Consider the following 11,877-nt stretch of genomic DNA (forward strand, 5'->3'; position numbering starts at 1 on the left):
GACACATGGGTTGGGGAGCAATATTGGTACACCTATTCCATCTCTTACTTTCTTGTTTCTTTCATCAACCATAGAAAATGTTATCTATTTTAAGATTAAGATCAATGATTAGCTCAGGCATAAATCGTGGCTTGGAAAAATATGAAAATAAGGGCCACATTTAATAGGACAGGGGTAATGTGCCATTGCAACCATATCACAATCCTCACGCAAATCTTGTTAAACATGTCATAATCTAATAATCATGCCAAAAACTTGATGATGGAATATAAAATTTTCAAATGACTCACAGTGTCGAAGGAATCATCATTTTCAAATGACAATTGTGGTCGGTGGCGTTTGTTGTTACAAACCTTGAGGATGTGAATCTAAGAACGATCATTAAGGTCATATATTGTGTGTTCTTCTTCAATGATGGAAGGAGAAGACGCTAAACCGATTGAGGCGGACTCTTGGAGAATCTTTTAAGAATCACCTATCGAAGATGTCTGAGCTAAAACTGCTAGTAGCCTAGACATTGAGTTGAGAAATTCAGTGTTTTTCCTTTGTGGCAGATCTTGTAAATGACCATTTGTCGAAAGACATATCAAAACTATTTACTTTTCGTTAAAGGATGTCATATCCTTTCTGGCCTCATGTTTGATGTTCACATAGAGAACCTTAACATCTCATCAGAAGCATTCAAATGTCTCCCCCACAACTCTTAGATCTTCTCCAAAAAGATTTACTATGCTCATAGAGGTAAATCTGGAGAAATCGTCAACCTGTTTCCAAAACCCTTTCATGGGATCAGATTACTAAGAATTCTACCTGGATCCTTAAATATGCGAGCCTTCCAATTAGGAAAGACCCACAGTTTGCTCAAGTCATCGAACATGATGATGGAAAGCGTAAAAGTAAAATTCAATGAAAATTAAATTTTCTTTCCAAAGGTAAAGATTTTTAAGCTCGAGATCTAGTACCTCATGAATCTCGAGATCTCCATAAAAAATCAACATGTCAAAGTCTATGCAAATAGAGCCGGTTGATTACAACAAAGAAGTAGTTTTAGTCGATTATGAGGGCAATCCCAGATCTCCAACTCGATATTATCACAAATGAATTGTCCACTGATAAAGAATTCCTTAAAAATGCATTACAACCTCGAAGGATATCCTAAATATCCAACATCAAAATAACTTCTCAAACAAGATTCTCTCAACCATTGCAAGACAAGTTAAGAAGATTGAAGAAAAAATCAAGGAAAAACGACAACAAAAGAAATAAAAAAAAAACTATTGCAAATATTAATGGCGTGAGATTCGCAAAAGTTGAGGAAAGTTCTTTTATTCATACCAGCTATTTTAGACAAAGTAATTAGTCTCGGCTCAACAGAAGAGGCACTTGCTCTGATTGAAGAAAAGCTAAACAATCTTTCAATTTTGATAGAACCTTAAGTAATTAAACTTTTAGTGTCATAATGAACCATATGAGAATGACCTCAAAAATTTTAAAAATGATTTCTCCAAAGAAGAAAAGATGCCCAAAAAAAAACTAGACCTCATCAACAAACTTGTTAAATTAGAGGACAAAGTCCAAAAAACTAGATGAAGAAAAATTGGTATCCTAAGCCCTCTTTCCCCCATGTTCCGTTCGAAGAAAAAACTCAAGTGACTCAATCCACCTATGAAGGAACATTCATACATAAGTGGAATATAGATGGTCTATCCGGTCATCTAGTCGTAAATGTAATCAACAAAATGTTGATGGGAGCTAGCACCTATAGTCTTCGAGGTAAGTTTGACCACGCTATTGCTCAAATTGTAACTTTTGGTTTCACAGGAGTACTCAAGGATGGGTTGGAGAAGCATATCTCCGACGAAGAAAAGCAAAGGATACTTAACCATGCTACTATAGAAAGAGAAGTACAAACATAAAAAGTGAAATTTGAATATCTCAAGTTATGGAGAATGATATAAGTGTTGAATAGCCATTAATACCCTTTTATATATTGTCTTAAAGTTTGTCGTAGGCAAACTACAAATCCATACTGAACGTTTGAGAAAATTCTTATGATTATAAGATGCGAAAAGTTAGCTACTTCTGATGGTACAAAGATATAATTGTAACTAAGGTTATGACAAGATATGATAGTACCCTTTAATTATGGATGATGCGCTTCATTGAAGGACTTCCAAAGTATATTTCTCGAAGGATAACTACCGCTCTCAATGAAGAGTGTAAGCATAAGATTCCTTGGAATGAATTCACTTATAGTGATTTAGGTTATGTAATAGCCAAGTCGACCGCCAGCAAATATTGTCTACTTTGGCCCGTTACGTATCGTCGTGAGTCTCACAGTTTTAAAAGCATCTATTAGGGATCAAAATGATATTAATTAACAAATCAGAGTGGCGCAGCGGAAGCGTGGTGGGCCCATAACCCACAGGTCCCAGGCCAGAAACCTGGCTCTTATACCAACAATAAATAGCATTCCCATCAACTACAAGGTCGGTATAATTTTTGGTTTCACAGGAATACTCATACTCAAAGACAAATATGGCTTTGATACCAACAATAAATAACATTCCCATCAAGAAAAGAATTTTAAATTAGGAACTTCACCAAACTCTTTTAAATACTCTATGGGTGCTTTCCAACTCATGGTTTTAAAATGCGTCTACTATATTGAGAGTTTCGCCCTACTTTGACCAGTGCATCGTGTAACGGTCATACTTCTTCAAATGTGCGGCCTCTAATCTTGACACGCTCACCAAAAACCTTATGGGGTACTTAATCTACATTCATATTTTTTACCTGGCTTTGTGGCTTTGTTGGACCTTAGGCAAGGTTTACCTTCGACATTCAAACATCACTTATGTGGAATCAAAACTTGTTTCACCATACACGCTGCCTATGCATGCATGTTCAATTGTGTACGACACAACAACGTTGCATCTCATCGTCATCTCGGTTCCTCACAACACGTCCCATGCATCGTGATGCAATCTCAAGTCTCGAGATAGCTTCTCGAGATAGCTTGACCATCTTGGTTGTGTAGACACATCCCTCGGGACAGTTTGGCCAAGTGGTCTAAGGTGCCAGATTTAGGCTTTGGTTTGAAGGGGCGTGGTCCCACAGCTGTCATTTATTTTCATTTTTTGTAAACCTTCAAGCCCGCTGCTAGCACATATTATAAAAACCTCATGATTTTAAAACGCGTCTACTATAGAGAGAGTCTAGCCCTACTCCGACCAGTGCATCGTGTAACGGTCATACTTCTTCAAATGTGCGGCTTCGTGATCTTGACACGCTAGCCAAAAACCTTATGGGGTACACAATCTCCATTCACATTTTTCACCTCGGCTTTGTGGCTTTGTTATACCATAGGCAAGGTTTGCCTTCAACGTTGAAACATCACTTATATGGAATCAAAACTTGTTTGACCACACACGCCGCCTATGCATGCATGTTCTATCATGTGCGACACAACAATGTTGCATCTCATCATTATCTCGGTTCCCAACAACACGATCCATGTATCGTGATGCAATCTCATGTCTTGAGATACTCGATCATCTTGGTTTTTCTAGACACATTCGTTGGGACAGTTTGGCCGAGTGGTCTAAGGCGCCAGATTTAGGCTCTGGTCTGAAAGGGTGTGGGTTCAAATCCCACAGCTGTCATAATCATACTTTTTCAATCTCATCGTCCGACCCATGCATCGTATTGCAATCTCATGTCTAGAGATAGCTTGACTATCTTGGTTTGTCAAGGCACATCTGTCGTACATTTTAGTCGAGAGTGGTTTAAGATGCCAGATAGATTGGTTTTAAAACTCGTCTATTATGAAGAGATTCTAACCCAACTCTAACCCAACTCCAACCAGTGTCTCGTGATCTTGTCACGCTCACGACAAATCTAAAGAAGTACTCAGTCTCTATTCACATTTTTCACTCGACTTTATGGCTTTGTTATACCTTAGGCAGAGTTTTCTTCCGCGTTCAAACATCCATGATGTGGAATTAAAACTTGTTTGACCACACACGCCGTCTATGCGTGCATGTTCAATCATGTGCGACACAACATTGTTGCATCTCATCGTCATCTCGGTTCCCAATAGCACAACCCATGCATCGTATTGTAATCTCATGTCTCGAGATAGCTCGACCATCTTGATTTGTCCAAACACATTCGTCGGGATAGTTTGGCCGAGTTGTCTAAGGTGCTAGACTTCGACTCTAGTTCAAAAGGGCATGGATTCAAATCCCACAGCTGTCATTTATTTTAATTTTTTGTAAAGCCTCGTGCCCGCTGCTAACACATATTGTTTGTTTTGACTTTTTATTTATCGTTGCTAACATTGTGGTTTTAAAACGCGTCTAATATGGAGAGAGTCTAGCCCAACTCCGACCAGTGCATCGTGTCAAAGTCATACTTTTTCAAATGTGCGACTTTGTGATCTTGACACGATCATGACAAACCTTAAGGAGTACTTAATTCCCTTTCATATTTTTCATCTAGCTTTGTGGCTTTGTGGCTTTGTTGGACCTTAGGCAGGGTTTGCCTACGGGTTTCAAACATGAATAATGTGGAATTAAAACTTATTTGACCGCACACGCCGCCTATGCGTGCATGTTCAATCATTTGTAACACAACAACATTGTATCTCATGGTCATCTCGGTTCCCAATGACACGACCCATGCATCGTGATGCAATCTCATGTCTTGAGATAGCTTGACAATCTTAGTAGTCCAAACGCAATTGTTGGGATAGTTTGGCTTAGTGGTCCAAGATGCTACTTTTAGTCTCTGGTTTAAAAAGGGATTGGTTTCTAATCCAATAACTGTCATTTATTTTTATTTTTTTAAAACCTTTAGGAGTACTCAATCCCCATTCACATTTTTCACCCGACTTTGTGGCTTTGTTGGACCTTGGGCAGGATTTTCCTTCGGAATTCAAACATCACTTATGTGGAATTCAAACTTGTTTGACCACACACGCCGCCTATGCATGCATGTTCAATCATGTGCGACACAACACGTTGCATCTCATTGTAGATGAGAGCCCCCTAATTAGGTAAGACTCACAGTCTGCTCAAATCATCGAACATCATAACGGAAAGCGTAGATGAAAGCTATCTCGCGACGAAGAAAAGCAAAGGACACCCAATCATACTACTATAAAAAAAAAATAAAAAAAAAGTAGTACAAATATAGAAAAAGTAGTACAAATATCAAAAGTAAAGTTTAGAATGTCTCAAGTCATGGAGATAGATATAAGGGTTGAAGGGCCGTTAATACCTTTTTATATATTGTCTCAAAGTTTGCCATAAGTGAACTAAACATCTATGATGAAAGCTAGAGATCAAAATGATTAATATCAGCAGAAGCGTGGTGGGCCCATAACTCACAGGTCCCACGATTGAAACCTAGCTTTGATATCATCATACTACATGTGAAATAACATAGTCAGCAAAAATAAGGGACACTACTTATCCTACAATACATAAAAGTGGCAGCGAACCACACATCACTCACCTATCTTTTTTGGTTTGATTGTCCTTCTTTCAGTGTCCCTCCACGAGGCGTCTCCGTCATCAAATCGAAGTTAAATCATGCTTTATGATAACGAATTACTTTGTTGATTGAATATCTTAGAGAAAAAAAATACTTGTTTGAGATTTGAATCACTCCGCAGGCAAGATCGATCATGTCAAGCTTAGATGATACTAAACATACAACCTAAACTACATAGCATTACCAAAAAAAAAACTTATTACTTAGTTAAAAGAAGGCATAAATGATCTTTTTACTACCTTTTTCAAGTCTACAAGACAACATAAGTGGTTATATATAGCCTCAACATGAAATCCTTAACCTTCCACTAAGAATTTTAAGAGTTGTATCATTCATACTTTTAGGACTATAGTTAGCCACTATGAAAATGAGAAATTTTAAGAGTTGTGTCATTCATACTTTTAGGACTATAATTAACCACTATGAAAATGTAACGATCTTATTTTTTTTACTAAAATAGAGTCGTACCATATGCATGATGTGATCTTTTTATGTGGAAATATTCATTTTAAATGTTTCATCAGTCCCATGGACTTACATTATAAAAATAAAATTCGTAAAAAATCGAAAACATATAAGAAATGATAATAAACATATATATCCAAAAACTAGAAAACAAATGATGATGGAGTTGACACACGAGTCGTGTGAGTTGCGACTGACGTGGGAAGCGTGTGCACTGCACATGAGAAGAGCATGACTAGTTTGTCAAGTCACACATGCATTTCTCGAAGAGTGTCCTTTTCAGGTCGTGCGCTGCTGGGAGTGATTTAGTGCTTGTTGGGCCACCCGTGTTGAACCTGGATCCAAAAGTCTATCGGTTTTGTCTCTTTGGCCTATTTTCTACTTCTACTAGATCTTTGGCGCTCACTGAAAATGCATTAAGAAAATAAAAAGTCATAAAATGCATTTATGTCTATCGCGAGATTTCTGATGCAAGGGTGATTGCTCCCACGAGATCGCTAACTCTTTTATTTTTTTCCTTGTTGTTACCGTAAATGTAACCTAAATGTGAATAAAATTCATAAAATACATTAGTGAGATCCACAAAAAAAATTTGTAACTAGGATAAATAAAACTCATCTTCCTTAAGCTTATATTTCCTTAAAAGCATTCCATGATTGAGATGTCTTGATTCGTATCATTCTCCACTTCTTCAAGAGGATTCATGGTCGAATCTATTTGTAAAACTTTGCTGCAAAAGTAGGTTAAGAAAATACAAAAGACCTCACAACACTTTATCACGTGAACACTCAACACTTTATTCACGTGTACACTCAAGGAATTGTTGGCCATTGTTTGCAATCATTTACACAAATGAAGCTCTCTGTAAGGACATGGCTGATGCGATGGCTCAAAAAGACGGGTAAATTTTTTTGCGAAATAAAATCATTAAAATTTAAAACATAATTTACATTATACCAAAATAGTATGCGCACATTAGTAATTTAAAATACAACATAATAGTTAAAAGACAGAATAAGGAACAGATGCAAAACATTTTAAAATAAAAGGGTTGAGACGACAGGTGAGGTTAGTCTATGGCACCTGCTCCAGATTCCGCTCCCGACCTCGACCAGCTCCTTATTACCTAGAAAAAAATTGGAGAATAAGGAATGAGTACAAGACTCAGTAAGTAGCCTACTTGTAGGCTCTTAATCGTGTCCTTGATATGCTAGGGTACCACATTCTTTGTTCTTGCTTGTTCTTGATCTTGTTCTTGTTTTAAGTACTTAAGCCCCTTTAATTCTTGTTCTTGACTTAGGGTTCTTATCTTGATCTTTGTTGAGGACCTTGGTTCTTAAACCCTAAAACCTTGGTTTTCCTTTAAGGGCCTTAGCACTATGGTTTTTGGTTCTTGGTCATTTGTTCCTAGTTCTTGTCCTTAGAACTAGGATCTTGATCCATGTTCTAGTCCTTTATCTTTCTCTTGTACTTGGTCTTCTTGGTTCTTGTTCTATTATTGATTCGTTCTCCAAGACACTTCCCCTAGGATTTACGACACTAGACATGTACCTGAGAATCTTGCGTCCAAGGCTTCATGCGTTCTAAGCGACACAGCTTTAACTTAAGTCCAAGGCTTCATGCGTTCCAAGCGACGTAGTCTTACCGCATCTTAGGGCTTGCCCTTCGATATGGTCTGCTTAACCTATGCCCAAGGTTTCATGCATTCTAAGCGGCATAGTCTAAAAACATACATCCAAGGCTTCTTACGTTCCAAGCGATGTAGTCTTAAAACTGCATCAAGGGCTTGCCCTATAATACAGTCTGCTTAACCTATGCCCAAGGCTTCATGCGTTCCAAGTGACATAGTCTGAAAACCTACATCAAGGGCTTGCCCTATAATACAGTCTGCTTAACCTATGCCCAAGGCTTCATGCGTTCCAAGCGACATAGTCTGAAATCCTACATCCAAGGCTTCTTACGTTCCAAGCGATGTAGTCTTAATACTGCATCAAGGGCTTGCCCTATAATACAGTCTGCTTACCTACGCTAAAGGCTTCATGCGTTCCAAGTAGCGTAGTCTAAGTCATGAACATGCTGTACCGTGGGAGGTCTTAGGAGGTTCTTGATTCGTGGCTAAGGTAACTTACTCTTTTCTTGTTCCTCCGTGACCTTAGACTACTCCCCTTGATAGACCATAAAGGTCACTTGCTCGGTGCATACTTGAACATCATCCTGCAAGTCTGCAGGGCATCTCTAATAGGTGAGGGAAACTTGAGGCATGACATCCTGCAAAGGAAACATGGTGCAAGGCATCCCACCTAGAAGAAGAATTATTGGGCACCGCTTGGTGGGAGGTCGTGGGTCACTTTGGACATGATTAGAGTATTACCTAGCATTCTTGAGTTTCTGTTTCTGAGTTTGGGGACCTTGATCCCTCGTCCTTGAGTGGTACCTAGCATTCTTCTTGCTTGGGTAGTTGTAAAGCTTGTGTGTTGTTTGTTCTTGGTTCTTAATCTTGTAAGTTTCTAAGGTCCTTAATTCCTTGAGCCATAAGTTGTAACTTGTATTTGTAACCATATGAACCCATCTTAGTGTAAGTTGTTCTAGAAGGTCATAGATTCTTAGGGAGTTCTTTAGAGGGTTCTAGAAGAGTCTGAAGTCTTGTGGTGTTTCCTTTAGGTGTTTCTTGGATCCTAACTTGGTTTAGGTTCCAAACTTACTCCAATCAACTTGAAACCTCAAACTTATCTTCATGTCCTTCATAATCGACCTTATAAGAAGTAGCAAATCATCCGGAGCACGTATAGACCTTGAAATCTCATAAGAGTCCTAGGGACATTTTGGCCATTTCACCCCTAATTCTTGGTTTTGCTACTTAATGTGTTCCAATGCCTTTCAACTTTACAAAATCATCAAACATCTTAAAATAGGATCTACTTCAGGGTTTCATAGCATTTGGAGGTCATCTAGGTCAGTTCTGACCTGTAGGTAGATATCCTTAGGGGCATTATGGTCATTTTGCACCATTTCTTGGTTTACCCACTTATCCTTATCTAATGACTACAAAACTTCATTTAGAACCTCAAAATGCTATAATATGCTCAGAATTAAAATTTTATAGGCAGCGGAGTTCATCTAGTGGGTTATTCTAATGTTACCTAATTACCGAGCAATTTGATAGGTTTAAGGTCTTAACTCGCGGTTCTTTGAGTTTTTCTTTCATCTAATCCTAGTTCGTACTTGGTGTTCATATGAAAATCCAAGCGATTCCTTCAAGTATTTCTTAACAAAAAAATCCAAGGTGGCTACTTACCTCGTTGTCGACATTCAGGACCTCTGTTCTTGACCTTCCGGTACCCGATTTACCTCAACTTTCCTTTCACACACTCCTTATTATGTCTACTTTCTGGAACCATAGAGTTTTTCATGAGAATCCATCTGGAAGGGGGTTAAAATTGAGAAAAACCGAGGGAAGGTCGAGTTTTGGGTTGACATGGCCAGTTCAACTGAACTGCCCACGTCATCGTCTTCTTCCTCCAGACAGGGAGAAGGCGCGTGCGACCGTTCGCGCCGCCGTCGTAAACTCGCCCTCCCCAACTCCTATCACACTGTTCGTCCCCTCGATTCCTTCATAAAACTTAAAGAAGGTGTTACAAGGAAGAGCTAGGGATTGATTTTTTACCTTCTCATCGGATTGTAGCCTAAGATATTTGCTTCCAGATTTCGTCCAAAATATGATTTCTCGCTGGAGTAAAAACAGAGGATTTCTTATTGGGTAGCCGATTCTAGGGGTTTTTTAGGCTCGATTTTGTCACGAAACCTCTTCCTTATTGTTCCCTTAATCTAAAGGAATTAGTTTGGAGGAATGACTTTGAGTGTAGGACCTTAATTCTGAGAAATCACTCTCGGTCTGCAAGTTACCCGACGCCTCCAATTTACAATCTCTTGGGTATCTTGTTCTTTGACGTTTCAGCTCTTTATTCCTTCATCAAAGTTACTCATCTTCTTTTTTCTGAAGCTAAAGGAATCCTTAATTTGAAGAAAAAGTGGCCGTAGATAGGAATTCGACACTTACCTCCAATTTGAGCCCGAAACGGATTTTCTTCAATTGGGAACGTTCCTGATATTATTTCTCTTCGCGGTCTTCTATGAAAACATTCCTTGGAGGTGCAGAAACCTATTGGGGTCGTCCTTGCTCGAAGAATACTTGTATATCCTTGGATTGGAATTTTGAGTTTTCCTTGAAGCTTTTTAATGGCAGATTGGATTGGGCGAATGGCTTCTAGGCACTTTCAGGACTCTATTCCTTCGTAAAACTTGTGGGTAATGTTGTTTAGAAGCTATAGGAACAAGTTTGAAAGGAAATGGTGGAGAATTGCTCTCGAATTTGGAAGAAGCCTGAGAGTAGGAGACCCAAAATCTAAACACTTATTGCCAACAGCTAGGTGCTCGACCTTGCTCAATTCTTGTTCCAAATGATTGCCCCAACTACAGAATTTATAGGGGAAACTTAAACCAACATTGGGAGCTCCAGAATCATCGTGAATTGTCGATTGGATTTTCTAGAAAATCCGTTCGAAATATCTATTCCGATCAGAGCCTCACCGACGTTGGTTTTGAATCCTAGCCGTTGGATGTGACGATCCGTGAGTTTTCTAGAATATATACAAGTTTGGAGGTGATCCAACGACTGAGACTCAACATTCGAAGGATTTTGTGCAGAAGGCACTGTGAAGGTTCTGATTTTTTAGCAGAATGGTAAATCCGTAATTATCCTTAACTTCAAGGGTATTTTGGTAATTTGCCACTTTTCGAATATTTTATTATTATTTTCTCAAAAAATCCACAATTTTCCTAAAAATTCTTCATCTCTTGTTGGTCATTTCTCCGGTCTTGAACATCTTGAAATTCCTTCTAGATAAGGAATTAAAAATCTCGCAAGATCCTTGATATTGGAAAAATGACATTTTCGTCCCTTTCGCTTATGGTTTCATTCCAATCATTCTCCAAAGGTCTTAAGTCCTTAAGATTACTCCTTAAGGTATAGAAATGACTTACTAAGTCTCGTTTCCTTGCTTAATTCTCATAATTTCTTTCTTGGGATCTTTTGGGTCATGCATAGGTGGCTTTCCTTCACTTTTAGGGTGTTACAACACGTGACTAGATTACTCAAATTTGATTGGAAATTGTTTATGTATGCAGGTACAAGCAAACCATTAGGCACAAAAGGAAGCTATCTTAAAGGTATTTCATGCAGGACTTCAGATGATTGCAGGGATAATGTTTTTTGTGATTGTAAATTAAACATCTGCTTCTGTCATGGCAAGAAGCATCCCTTCAACTTCAACTCCAAGTCTCACAAGATGAGTAAGAACATTCATTTAGAAGACAACAAGGAGATCAAAGAAGTGCCTCTCAACAACTAATCAAAATAATGAAGATGATCATAAAGAACTTGATCGATGTGACCCTGTATTTAGATTCTCATAATAAATAAACGATATTTTTGTTTAGTTCGTGTGCCTCTTAAGGTTTCGGGTCATAGTATATCATACGAATACAAGATACACTGACATGCTCGTTCCACATGAAGCTATTTAATGCAACAAATTATTCATATAACAACATATCATAAAGAATCATATACATGACAAAGACATCATGAGTTAAAAATCGAGACTCGACTCTATCTCGAACTCTATAGCTCCATAGTTCATACACACTCTCGTCTCCAGTGTGCAGTTAGTTTCTATTTAAAAAGAAAGAGTAGCTTGATATAGTAGTAACCTTTAAAAAATGCTCAATTTAGAAGGACAAGAAAGAGAGAAAGAGAGTTATCTAAAAATTATTGTCATAATTATTTATATTATG

At 38.2% G+C, this 11,877-nt stretch overlaps 1 non-coding gene across 1 annotated transcript; it reads left to right on the top strand.

Annotated features, from left to right (window-relative positions):
* Positions 1-3,585: 3,585 nt before the first annotated feature.
* On the top strand, positions 3,586-3,665 carry TRNAL-UAG (transfer RNA leucine (anticodon UAG)). The gene has a single exon. It is a non-coding gene; the product is annotated as a tRNA-Leu (tRNA).
* Positions 3,666-11,877: the final 8,212 nt, after the last annotated feature.

Source organism: Cucurbita pepo, chromosome 15 (genome assembly GCF_057944985.1).
Source record: "Cucurbita pepo subsp. pepo isolate OVF chromosome 15, ASM5794498v1, whole genome shotgun sequence".
In the NCBI taxonomy this organism is placed as follows: Eukaryota; Viridiplantae; Streptophyta; class Magnoliopsida; order Cucurbitales; family Cucurbitaceae; genus Cucurbita; species Cucurbita pepo.